Consider the following 11,775-nt stretch of genomic DNA (forward strand, 5'->3'; position numbering starts at 1 on the left):
AGCCCAGTAGGTCAAGATACTTGGCTCTTACTAGAGCAGCTTGGGTTCAATTCCCCACAATTGAAATGATGTGCTTGTTGTCCCCTAGTGATTTATCCATCACTTGCATGATTTTCATTGTGAATCGTGTCTTATCTCATCAAGTTCCCACTTGATATCTTTTATCATAGATTCATCCATCTTCAAGTTAGACTAGGGATTCTTCCACCTTAATTTTCACTCGTTAAATCTTTAGTTTATATTTTGAAATGCTTGGAACCACTACCACCATTACCATCCATGAATGATTTGGTATGCCTAATATGTTTGACAATTAATTCTTTATCGATAATCAATTTACACTTATATTTCTTATTAACTCAAAATACTACACACACAATATATTAAAAATAATAATAATATAAATATTCACACTTCCAATAAATAATAAAGTAAAATAACAACTTACCAATTTCAACATAATTTTTTAATATTAAATAAAAAAATTCAATTTTTATTACTCATTTCAACATAATACTTTAATAATAATTAAACAAATTTAAGCTCTATTATTTAATTTATTAAATGACTAAATCCACATTATATAAATTCCTTCTCATTCCTTAAAACTTGGTGAGCCAGTTCTATACTATACTTAATACATGTTCCTGGATATCAATTTCAAAGGGTTTGAGAAAATTCAGGGTTTGGTCTTGTGTTAAAAGAGAAATTGTTAAGCTCTAGACGCCATGGACGTTGAATTATGGGTGGCTTGTGTCACAGCAGCAAAGCACCATCACGCAGTTCATCTCTTATCATTATCATACATGTTTCTTACTTTCGCCCTGTTTTTAATTTCAAAGTGTTCACAGGGACCTAAAATCTTAAGGGTTTTCGAGTTTTATGTGTTGGTTTCTCAAGGCTGTAGATGGTTGAGATCTACCTTATCCGCTGGGTCATCTTGTTATAATGTTCAGACCATTTGCTTTTGTTGGACTAATTTTTAGGAATTATGGCACTTATTTTGAGAAAATTAAGTACCTTCATATGAATGAACTCATGTAGTATTTGCAGTACTTTGAAGGCGACCCTTGTGCAGTTATCACTACATATTAACTGCAGTGGCTCAAAGTTGGTCTTGTTGTGTTTTAAAGTTCATTTTTTTATCTATCTACTTTTGGGGTCAATTCCGTAAATGCATCGGTATTGCCCATTAGGAACCCCCTTTGTTTTTTCTGGGTTCAACCTATGAGCCTATTAATTTGACCTCCTTCGGGCTAATTGCCTTTGGGGGTTTTCAATTTTGTAAACTATGTTTTTGTTTGGGATCATTTGAAGTTCTGAGTAGGTTGTTTTTCTGTCTGTACAGATCGGTAGTTTAACTTTGATGAATTATAGGGCGATGATAAAATACAGGCGGATTTCACTTGCCCATTTTGTTTTGAGGATTTTGATATCGCATTTCTCTGCTGCCATCTTGAGGATGAACATTGCATCGACAAAAAAATGTTTTTTTGCTTTTTCCCATTCTTTTATGTCACTCTTGAAGATATTTTTACTACTTTTTCCCATATCAATTGCAAAGGGTTTAAGAGAAGCCAGGGTTTGGTCTTATGTCAGGCGATAAATTTTTAAGCTCCAGACACCATGGACGCTGAATTATGGGCGGCTCATATCATGGCAGCAAAGCGCCATCACGCAGTTCATCATTATCATCATCATATAGGTTTCTTACTTTTGCCCTATTTTTAATTTCGAAGTGTTCATAGGGACCTAAAATCTGGAGGGATTTTGAGTTTTATGTGTTGGTTTCTCAAGGCTGTAGATGGTTGAAATCTACCCTATCCGCTGGGTCATTTTGTTATAATGTTCAGACCATTTGCTTTTGTTGGACTAATTTTTAGGAATTATGGCACTTATTTTGAGAAAATTAAGTACCTTCATATGAATGAACTCATGTGGTATTTGCAGTACTTTGAAGGCGACCCTTGTGGAGTTATCACTACATATTAATAGCAATGGCTCGAAGTTGGTCTTGTTGTGCTGTAAAGTTCATTTTTTTATCTATCTACTTCTGGGGTCAATTCCATAAATGCATCAGTATTCCCTGTTAGAAGACCCCTCTGTTTTGTCTGGGTTCAAACTACAAGCCTATTAATTTTACTTGCTTCGGGCTAATTGCCTTTTGGGGGTTTTCAATTTTGTAAATTGTGTTTTTGTTTGGGATCATTTGAAGCTCTGAGTAGGTTGTTTTTCTGTCCATACAGATCGGCAGTTTAAATTTGATGAATTGGAGGGCGATGATGACATACGGGCGGATTTCACTTGCCCATTTTGTTTTGAGGATTTTGATATCTCATTGCTCTGCTGCCATCTTGAGGGTGAACATTGCATCGACACAAAAAATGCGGTGTGTGGAAATTCTGTCCTTACTTTTAGATTATTTTTTGGGTCGCTTTTCAGCTGCAATTACTGTTTGCCAACATTTTTCCTGCATCTTTTATATTACACATTTTAAGAGTGTATTCATCAGTTCTGGGTTGGCATATCAGTTTATTTTGATCTTGTAACTATGGTTGTAAGATTGAGGAACAGATTCAAGACTTTACAAGAGCCATTTTAGGAAAATATTGCATAGAACAGTTGCAAGCGAATACCATCTGTGCCATAGACAATGGGGCCCATATTATATAATCAGTTACTCAGTCCAATCGCATTGAACCCAAGGGTATTTTTTTGGCAAATGACATCCACTAGCCAATTGGTTAAGTAATTCTCTGCTTGAGATTTCTGAGTACTAAAATCAAACAGTTGATTGACACTGACCAATATAACATGGGTTAGTGGAAGTCTTCCCAATTTTAATAAAGATATATTACTTGTTTGAGAATTTTCCAACAAGAAAATGCCTGTATGTGGGGTGTGCCTTTTTGAGATAGATAGAATTTGTCATCTATGTTAGTGGACATGGAACAATCCATGTTGACATTGTTCAAAAGTTTCTTTTTTCAAGTCTCAATGTGTGAGAATTTACATCCATGTTCGTTTAAACAACTTTTAGTATTTTTTAGTATATTTAAGAGTCACTCCTAGGACGAGATGATAGTGAATATGCAAGTATCTTTTATTGAGATGGTCTAAGCCTAGGAGATGCATTGAAGAACGTAAAAAATCTATTTTGATAAGTCGTTTTAAACTTTTTAATTCGATATGTAAACGGTAATATACATAGGAAAACCATTCCTGTTGCTGGATGAAATAGCCATTTGATTGTTTGATCTTTTTATTCTTCTTATGACACATTTGCTTTCATGCTGACTATTTGCAATAAGCTATGGAATACTTATTAGCTATTTCTGTCTAAACATTATTGTTTCCTCAAGTTTTTAGATGTATAGTTTGACTTCCTATAAGATAATAAACTTACTGTTTCAAGTAATAGGAAACTTTTGTGGGTCTTTAATTTTATGATGTCGGGCTGTTAGATGAGGTCTCATGTGTAATGCTTTCCTGAAAATTTTGTGTATTTCTTTGCAGCTATGCCCTGTGTGCGCAGCTAAAGTTGGGAAGGATATGGTTGGGTATATAACTCTTCAACATGGTCAATTGTTCAAAATATCCTCTACTTTGACTATGACATGAAAAGATATAGTGGAATATATGTTTGAAATGCTTGGGCAGAGAAGAATTTATATTTACTTTCAATATTTCAAATGCTACTCCATTGTATCAGCAGAGCTGTGTTCTGACTTCCTTGGGTTTTCTGTCTGTTAAAAATGTAGATTATGTTTGTCAGTGCTTGTCGACCTTAGTATTCTATCCATTGAAATTATAGTTCTTGAATGAAATGGTTGTGAAGGGTGTCAATTTGTTCCCTTTAATTACTAGATACATGCAGCGTAGGAGGAGATTTCGCAGAGGTGGGTTTCCACCTAATTCCACACTGTCTTTTCTGAGTAGAGAGCTTTGGGAGGGGCAGCTACATCCACTTCTAGAAGGTGTGTCCTCGCGTGGGGTGGCTGCTAATAGTGCAGTAACAGATCTTCTGCGATCTTCCTTTGTTTATAACTTGTAAATTTCTGAGAGCAATGAGGATCAAATAAAACCAATTGTATCATCAGAGAAAGATCGATGAAAAAATCTCTTGATGTGCGAGTTATGGGCAGGTAACATTAAGAATGTTTTTTCTAATAATTTTTTAATGCTTATCTACAATTGCTTAATGATTCTCAATGCTCATGTAGTTTTCTTTCCTATTGTTCCTTTGATTGATGACCCATTGATATGTTTGTTTTATTTTGGGCTTATAATAACTTTATGCCAAACATTGGAAAAGGAAAATAAGCTTTTGTTGTTATGAAATAATGGACCAACTATTTAAATGTCACCTTTAGATTTGTCACAGGGAAGGGAGTGCTTAGGCATGTAACATGTTTTATTATTGTTTACCTGTTAGAATGCTTTCTGAAAAGTTCATATTTTAAAAACACCAACAACACTGCAAGTATAAAGTGTCGCGGTGGAGTTTATTAAATTTGCATATATTATTCCATATTGATGCATGGTGAAACTACAGATAATATTACCAACATACAGCCTATGATATACATATATACTAGCCTACATCCAACTTTTGGCTGGAGGGTTGTGTGTACAAACTAAAAATTCATAGCAATGGTATTAATTTTGGGTTAAAATAAAATAGAAATTGTGTTGATTAGGATTCTTAATTTTGGGTTAAAATTATTTGGTTGTTAAAATAAAATCTGATTGTGCCGCTTCCATTTGAATATTTTACTGTTTTGAAATTAGCAGGTCACCTGACAATAACCATCTGATTGGACCTTTCCAATTTAACCATACTGGAGAGAATGTAAGTATTTTCTTTAAACATAAACCTCCACTTTCTAGGTCATTTGATCTTTAGCCAATTATGTATATTTGGAAAAAGAGCACGAATATTACAAAGAAATTTGTGATTATTTGTTCGCTGGTTGTGTAGACATATACAAAACAACAACGTGAATGGCATAGTTCCAGATTGGCTATCAGAACTAAAAAAAACCTTAAAGAGTTGTATGTCGCTTTTTGCACTTTTTGTGACAATTATTCAAATAAAATGGATTTCAATTACCAAAATTGTATAACAATCGTGTTTAGCTTTATGGTGCAGATATATAGAAAACAAAAATTCCAATACAACTTCTTCGCAAGCCTTCGTTGAAACTCATGTAATCTGATATTTCATTTCGGTATTCATCAGCAATTTTCATTGTATTTTGTTTCCAACTAGTGCAATGTATTCCAAAGACAATGCTAATACCTAAATAGTTGAAGGGCCATATAATCTTAGGCTCATTGAAAATACTTTTATTTCAATGTGTTGCAGATTCTTTGGTAATCACTACCTCTCCATGCATAAATGGGAATGTACCGTTCAATCAAAATCTAAAAATGCCAAAGTGAAAATTGTTCTTGGAATAACGATACCCGGAGCTTTGATGATCTCTGATGATCGCTTTAACATTAATGGTGTGTATTTCCATATGTTGGAAGAAATCCAAGAGGAAACATCACATAAATGAAGGTCAAGAACAATTTGAGTTTTAGGAATATTTTGTTATGAGATATTGTAGGAATCTCTCCTATGAAACTATCTGAGACTGTTCTATCATTTCCGTACAAGTTGCAGATCACTGGACGATCATGTTTCCAAATATCGGTTGAGTTGCCTTCTTTTCACCTCTGAGTTCTACTGTGTGCTCTGTGGCATGGCAAGATATTTTTACTACTTTTTCCCATTCTTTTATGTCACTCTTAAATATATTTTAACTGCTTTTTCCCATTATTTTATGTCACTCTTGGCCTCAGAGTTGATCGTTTCTTTGGTCTGCCAATTGTTGTTGTTGTTCTTCTTCCTTGGCTTTTGGTAAGCACTGTTCTTCTTCCCTGGCCTTTGGCAAGCACTAATTAGTATTAAATTATATACCCCATACACCAATTAAAACTACCTGCGGCCAACTCTTTAGCTGTATCTCCGCAGACTTAATACCCCCATACGTTTTGACGTGATTTTATAATTAAATTACGAGAATCAAGTGGCATGTGTCAATGCTTAGGACATTTGAATATGTGGCGGATGTTTGAATTTGAGCTTGTGAAAGCCACTGACACCATAAATCCACTTATAATGGCCATCTATAGAGGTTTCTTGATTTTGGCAAATTGACTAAACCTCTTGATTTTTCAATGTGTTCCTTGCAATATAGATATAAACAAAACATCTAAAGAAAAGTATTTGCACAATGATCCAGTCCAAGAAAACAAGGTTTTCCACAAACCAATTAACTCTTCTAGAAAAATTCAACAAATTCAATTTAATAATCCTATCGGCCTCTCTTTGTACCTTTTGGGACAATTGCTATTTATGTTTTAATGATATCATGATGCAGGATTGATTTCACTACCTATGCAGAAGCATGTTTCCGATTATTTGGTGATCGGGTTAAATAGTGGATAACATTCAACGAACCTTTTATATATTGTACCCTAGGATATGATGTCAGAATTATTGCTCCTGGCCTCTGTGGTTTTTAGAGACCTGATGCATATGAAATGTACATAGCGGATCATTACATGCTTCTCGCACATGCAGCTGCTGTGGAAGTATATAGGAGAAAATACAAGGTAGAGTATTTATTCTACACACAAAAGCCTAAGAGAATTGAAGCTAACATCAGCTTTCATGATTGTTTTTCAATTGGTCAGCATGTAGATTTATGTCAAAAGACCCCAGAGCACATAAAAATGTTGATTTATGTACAAATGGATTTGCAGTGGTTAAGCTATAAACATTATGGCAATGGGAAGTACTCCGTTTTAGGGTTTGATCTTCAAATATATAGTTGGTTGACATACATTCATGGTAAGAGATGCAACAGAGGATGCAGTTACTAGGCGTACTGCATAAAAGGCTACTATATATGGGATCCATTAGGCCCTCACTTATGAGGCAATAGGATACCCAATTAACTAGAACCTCAGCTTACTGATGATGATTTTCCAATTGCCCATCGCAGTAGTCTAACGGGGCGAACTTTTGGCCCTGTTTTGGACAGCTTTTCTGGTTGATTTTGCTCAAAATCTGTTGAAATATTAGGAAAATTTCAATTTAAAGTTATTGAGTACCACAATTCATATACCTTGGGAAAACCTTGGGGTTTTCCAATGTGCTGAATCCATATCTGCATTCAAAAATACAATTTAAACAAGAGAAAATTGTGATTTCACCATGAACCTTATAGAATAAGATAACTAGAAGAATATAATGATTAGCCTCTTTCCCAATTTGTTTTCATTGGAATCCTGTTATCTAATCTATGCTGAAATTTATTGCAATGGTAGATTCTGATAATATGAATATAGAAATTTTGAAAATGCTACTATATTGGTATTATGCTTTACCATGTGAATTTGATATGTGTTATTTCATGATGCAAATGGAATGTTTACCCAATTTTCACAAAAATCCCTTATCCTACTCCTTCTGTAAGATCTTCTCAATTTGATGGTTGAATTTTTATCTGATATATGAAATAAAAACCTATCATCCTACTCCTTCATGATAGTTGTGAATGATGATAATTAGGCCACTTGAGCATTCTCATTGTCTTAGCTGTCACTAAACTTGTACATCTATACTGGGCCTAAAAGAGAAATGCATACAGAGACCAATAAACCTGGCATCTGTTAAGTAGCCCTGCCCCTTAGGCATCCCCATACAAGCTGTATTATTGGAAGATTGAGATATTCACACTATCAACTAAAACAGTTACAAAATGGCTTTTGATCCTTCTCAACATTGGATAGCTCCAAAGTTGGTATAAATCTAAGCAAGTATTTTTTACTTAGAAGTGTTCTAACTATACTTGAAATGGCTGTGCAATGTGCATTTAAAAAGTTCATTAAGTTTTCGTTACTAGCTTCTCAGTTTAGCTATGTTTTCGCTGCACTCAAAAAGAGAGATTTGTGTTGTGAAAATATTTGCAGGTCGAGAAAAAGGGTTGTATAGGGCTTACATTAGTCTGTAACTAGACTTATCCTTATTCGTCATCTTAGGATGACCAAAATGCAGCGTAGCGAGCGATTGATTTCATGCTTGGCTGGTATTATTTGTCTCTGGTTTTGGATCCTTACAATTTAATATAAGATTCTTTTGTGGTCAGTTGCTTTTATGGCTTTTGTTAGGTGCATAAATTTTCTATCATCATATTTGCTTATTTTCTTACAGTACTCTGTTCCACTATGACTTTTTGTATGGCAGGTTTATCGATCCAGTAACATCAGGGGACTACCCATTTACAATGAGAGATAGACTCAGTGATTGTTTGCTAAAGTTCACTGAGTAAGAATCTAAACAGTTAAAAGGATCCTTCGACTTCCTTGGAATGAATTATTATACAAGTCAATACGCAATTAATTGTTTGGACCTGACCAAGGTGAACTCTAGCTGGAACAAGGACAACAGAGCCAATTTCATCTATAAGGCCTCGTCATTTACTATCATTTTGTTCCTATGTAACAAACTAAGGATCAAAGCCAGTAGTATATCTAGGAAGTTCTTGCTACTTACTAACATTTGATTTGCATTTGACTTGATTTCTACAGCAAAGCACAATGGGGTGCCAATAGGAGTCAAGGTATTCTAAAATATTTAGAACAAAACTTACACACAAATATTGATATTCAAGCTTAAAATTGAGCTCAAATTATGTATTTTAATTTAAAAGCTAAAGCCACAAATGTTGATATATATCTGTAACATTTGCACATGCATCCTTTTGGCTTTATGTGTATGCACCAGGGCTAAGGGATTTGCTAATCTACATAAAACAACGGTATAACAATCCACCTATATTTATAACAGAAAATGGTAAGTAAATCACATTACCGATTTTCATTTCATTTTTTATTTCAATAGATGGAGACATAACGCTAAAATTTGGTTGCAGGAGTGAATGATTTCCCTGTGGAAAACTCTGATCCATCACTTGATGAAGCACTGAATGATACATGGTGTATAAATTACTGTTCAGAACATCTGCACTACATACTTCAAGCTATAAGGTACTCATGAAGCATTGTAACATTCATAATCTATTTCATTCCATTATTTTATATACTGTAATCGGACACAAAAGAGAAGATGAGTATAAATCTTTATATAGAAAAAGAGCATACGAGTATAAATCTTTATTGTGCACAATATCTTTATAAAGCTTTAATATCTACTTCTGACTCCCATTTGAAGTATATATTAAAGCTTTATAAGATGGCACACTGTTGAAAAGTAGACAGTAATTAAATATGTTGGCTGGACATTGCATTTATATATGGGTGGCCATGTTAAGCTCACGTGGTCTTGGAGGAAAGCATTTTCTGCTCTGTATTAATGCTAGCATGATTTATATTTTATAGGAGTGTTCCAACATCAATTTTCAGTGCTCACTTTGATATATTTATCACTTATATTCATGCCAATGCTGGGTAACTTTGGCTTTGAAGGAAATAGTTCTATTCCGTTTTATTGCTTAAGCATCACATTTTATCTGCTGTTGGTCTCACATGTTTAATGCTCGAGCAATATTTTCTGAAGTGCTACTTGTCTTCATGTCTGTTGGAAGAAAACCACGTCAGGCATGGAATGCTGCATTGTTATGTTAGTAATTACTGGTGTGGAAATGTGAATGCTGGACTGAGCGCTCCACACACACAGCTTGTTATTATTTAATTGGCAGAGTAAACCTACAGATTTACAGGGGTGCCAGGTTTTGTTGGAACACAAAGTAAAACTTGGGCATAAATTTAGTAATGAATTGAATCCCCTCTTGCTAAACAAAGGTAATATTAATAACCCATATGCGCTGGTTTCTATCAGACAAGAATTTCTGTGGTGGTTTCTCTCATACACGAGTACTATTTGTGAACTTTGAATGTGAAACTACTTTGAAAGAACATTCAAAATGATTTTTTTTTTTTTTTAAATAATTTTTTATATTGTCTCTAGAAAGACAATAGTTTGAATTATGGACATTTATTTTTTTTAAATAATTTTTTATATTGTCTCTAGAGAGACAATAGTTTGAATTATGGACATTTATTTATTTTTAAATAATTTTTTATATTGTCTCTAGAGAGACAATAGTTTGAATTATGGACATTTATTTTTTTAAATAATTTTTTATATTGTCTCTAGAGAGACAATAGTTTGAATTATGGACGTATTGTCTCTATTGAGACAATATGTTTTTAATCTCAGCTATTGTCTCTAAAAAGACAAAAATGTAATTGTCTCTAAAGAGACACAAATGAAGCTATCTCTAGAGAGACAAATGAAATTTTCTCTAGGAAGACAAATCAAATTATCTCTTAATAGACAATAATTCTTGTCTTCATAGAGACAATAATAATATGTGTAATATGTGTTCTATATTGTCTTTATAGAGACAAGTTTTTGAGACATTATATTTTTAGGCACCCGCTTAGAGACAATATTTAAAACAATAAACAAGTTTCTTTTTGTCTTAAGTTAAGACAATTGACTCAAGTATTGTCTTAAAACCCCCCTACATGTAGTAGTGTATCTTACCACTGATTCTTGATACAAGAGAGCTTACCACATTCTTCGCCAAGAATTTTTAATTGCTTCTTGATTCTAACCAGAACTTAATAATGGAGTAATTGAATGTATACATGTGAAAACAATAATATTTTTACTTATATAAATGGTAAATATTATTATAAAGTTTTAGGGATATTACAGGGAATTGATTTAGCATCATCAAATTCTCACTAGAATAAAGTACTTGAATAGTTTTTCTGATAATGGAAATTGATTTAGTATCATTAACCACTCATTATTACCCAATATTCCAAAGCTTCACAACCATAACTATATTTCAAGAACTTTCTACAAGGCAATTTCCATTATTTCTGGGCAAAATTGTTTCTTCTTTGAAATACTCATTTTCAATGTAATTGTCAAACTCTATAATATGATGGATTAAATTGTAAAAAACATTAATATGTATAATGTTGTATATCATATAATTATGACATAGTTATCAATATTTTATAAACTGTTTTCTACTTGACAAATTCTTTAAGCTAATAAACATAAAAATAATAATTAAATTTTAAACATTTTATTTAATAAAATTATTTATGTAATTTATATAATAATCATAATATAATAAAAGTATTTATATAATAATGACAATTTAATAATAACTATGTAATATGAATAACCTACTTTAATAATATAACTTAAATATATAATTTAATAGTTATTAATGAAGACTTAAATGTTATAAAAGAATAAAAATACTTTTAATTTAAAAAAAGTTATAATTAACACAACCACATTTAGTTAATTAAATGTGGTTGATAGACGTGAAAGTCTTATGTGTATCTACCACACACAAACCATGATAAATATATAATAATAAAAATATTGTTAAAATAATAATAATAATAATAATAATTAACTATTTATTTATTATTAATAATAAATATTTATTCTTTATTAATAAATAAATATTAAATATTATTATTTTAATAATTTTTATTAATTAATTAATAATTAATTATTATTGGTATTAATTAATTAATGATTAACCACTATAATTATTTAATAATTAAAAATAATTGATTATTAAATTATTAATAATGTTGATAATAATTATTAATCATTGTTATTAATAAATATTAGCTATAAATATATATTTATTAAACAAT

At 32.2% G+C, this 11,775-nt stretch overlaps 1 pseudogene; it reads left to right on the forward strand.

Moving 5' to 3' along the window:
• Positions 1-1,626: 1,626 nt before the first annotated feature.
• On the forward strand, positions 1,627-8,387 carry LOC149179818 (protein DEHYDRATION-INDUCED 19-like; annotated as a pseudogene).
• The last annotated feature ends 3,388 nt before the right edge of the window (positions 8,388-11,775 follow it).

The sequence above is a fragment of the Pinus tabuliformis genome, chromosome 3_2 (genome assembly GCF_031772625.1).
Source record: "Pinus tabuliformis cultivar Carrire ecotype Pingquan chromosome 3_2, CPIR1, whole genome shotgun sequence".
In the NCBI taxonomy this organism is placed as follows: Eukaryota; Viridiplantae; Streptophyta; class Pinopsida; order Pinales; family Pinaceae; genus Pinus; species Pinus tabuliformis.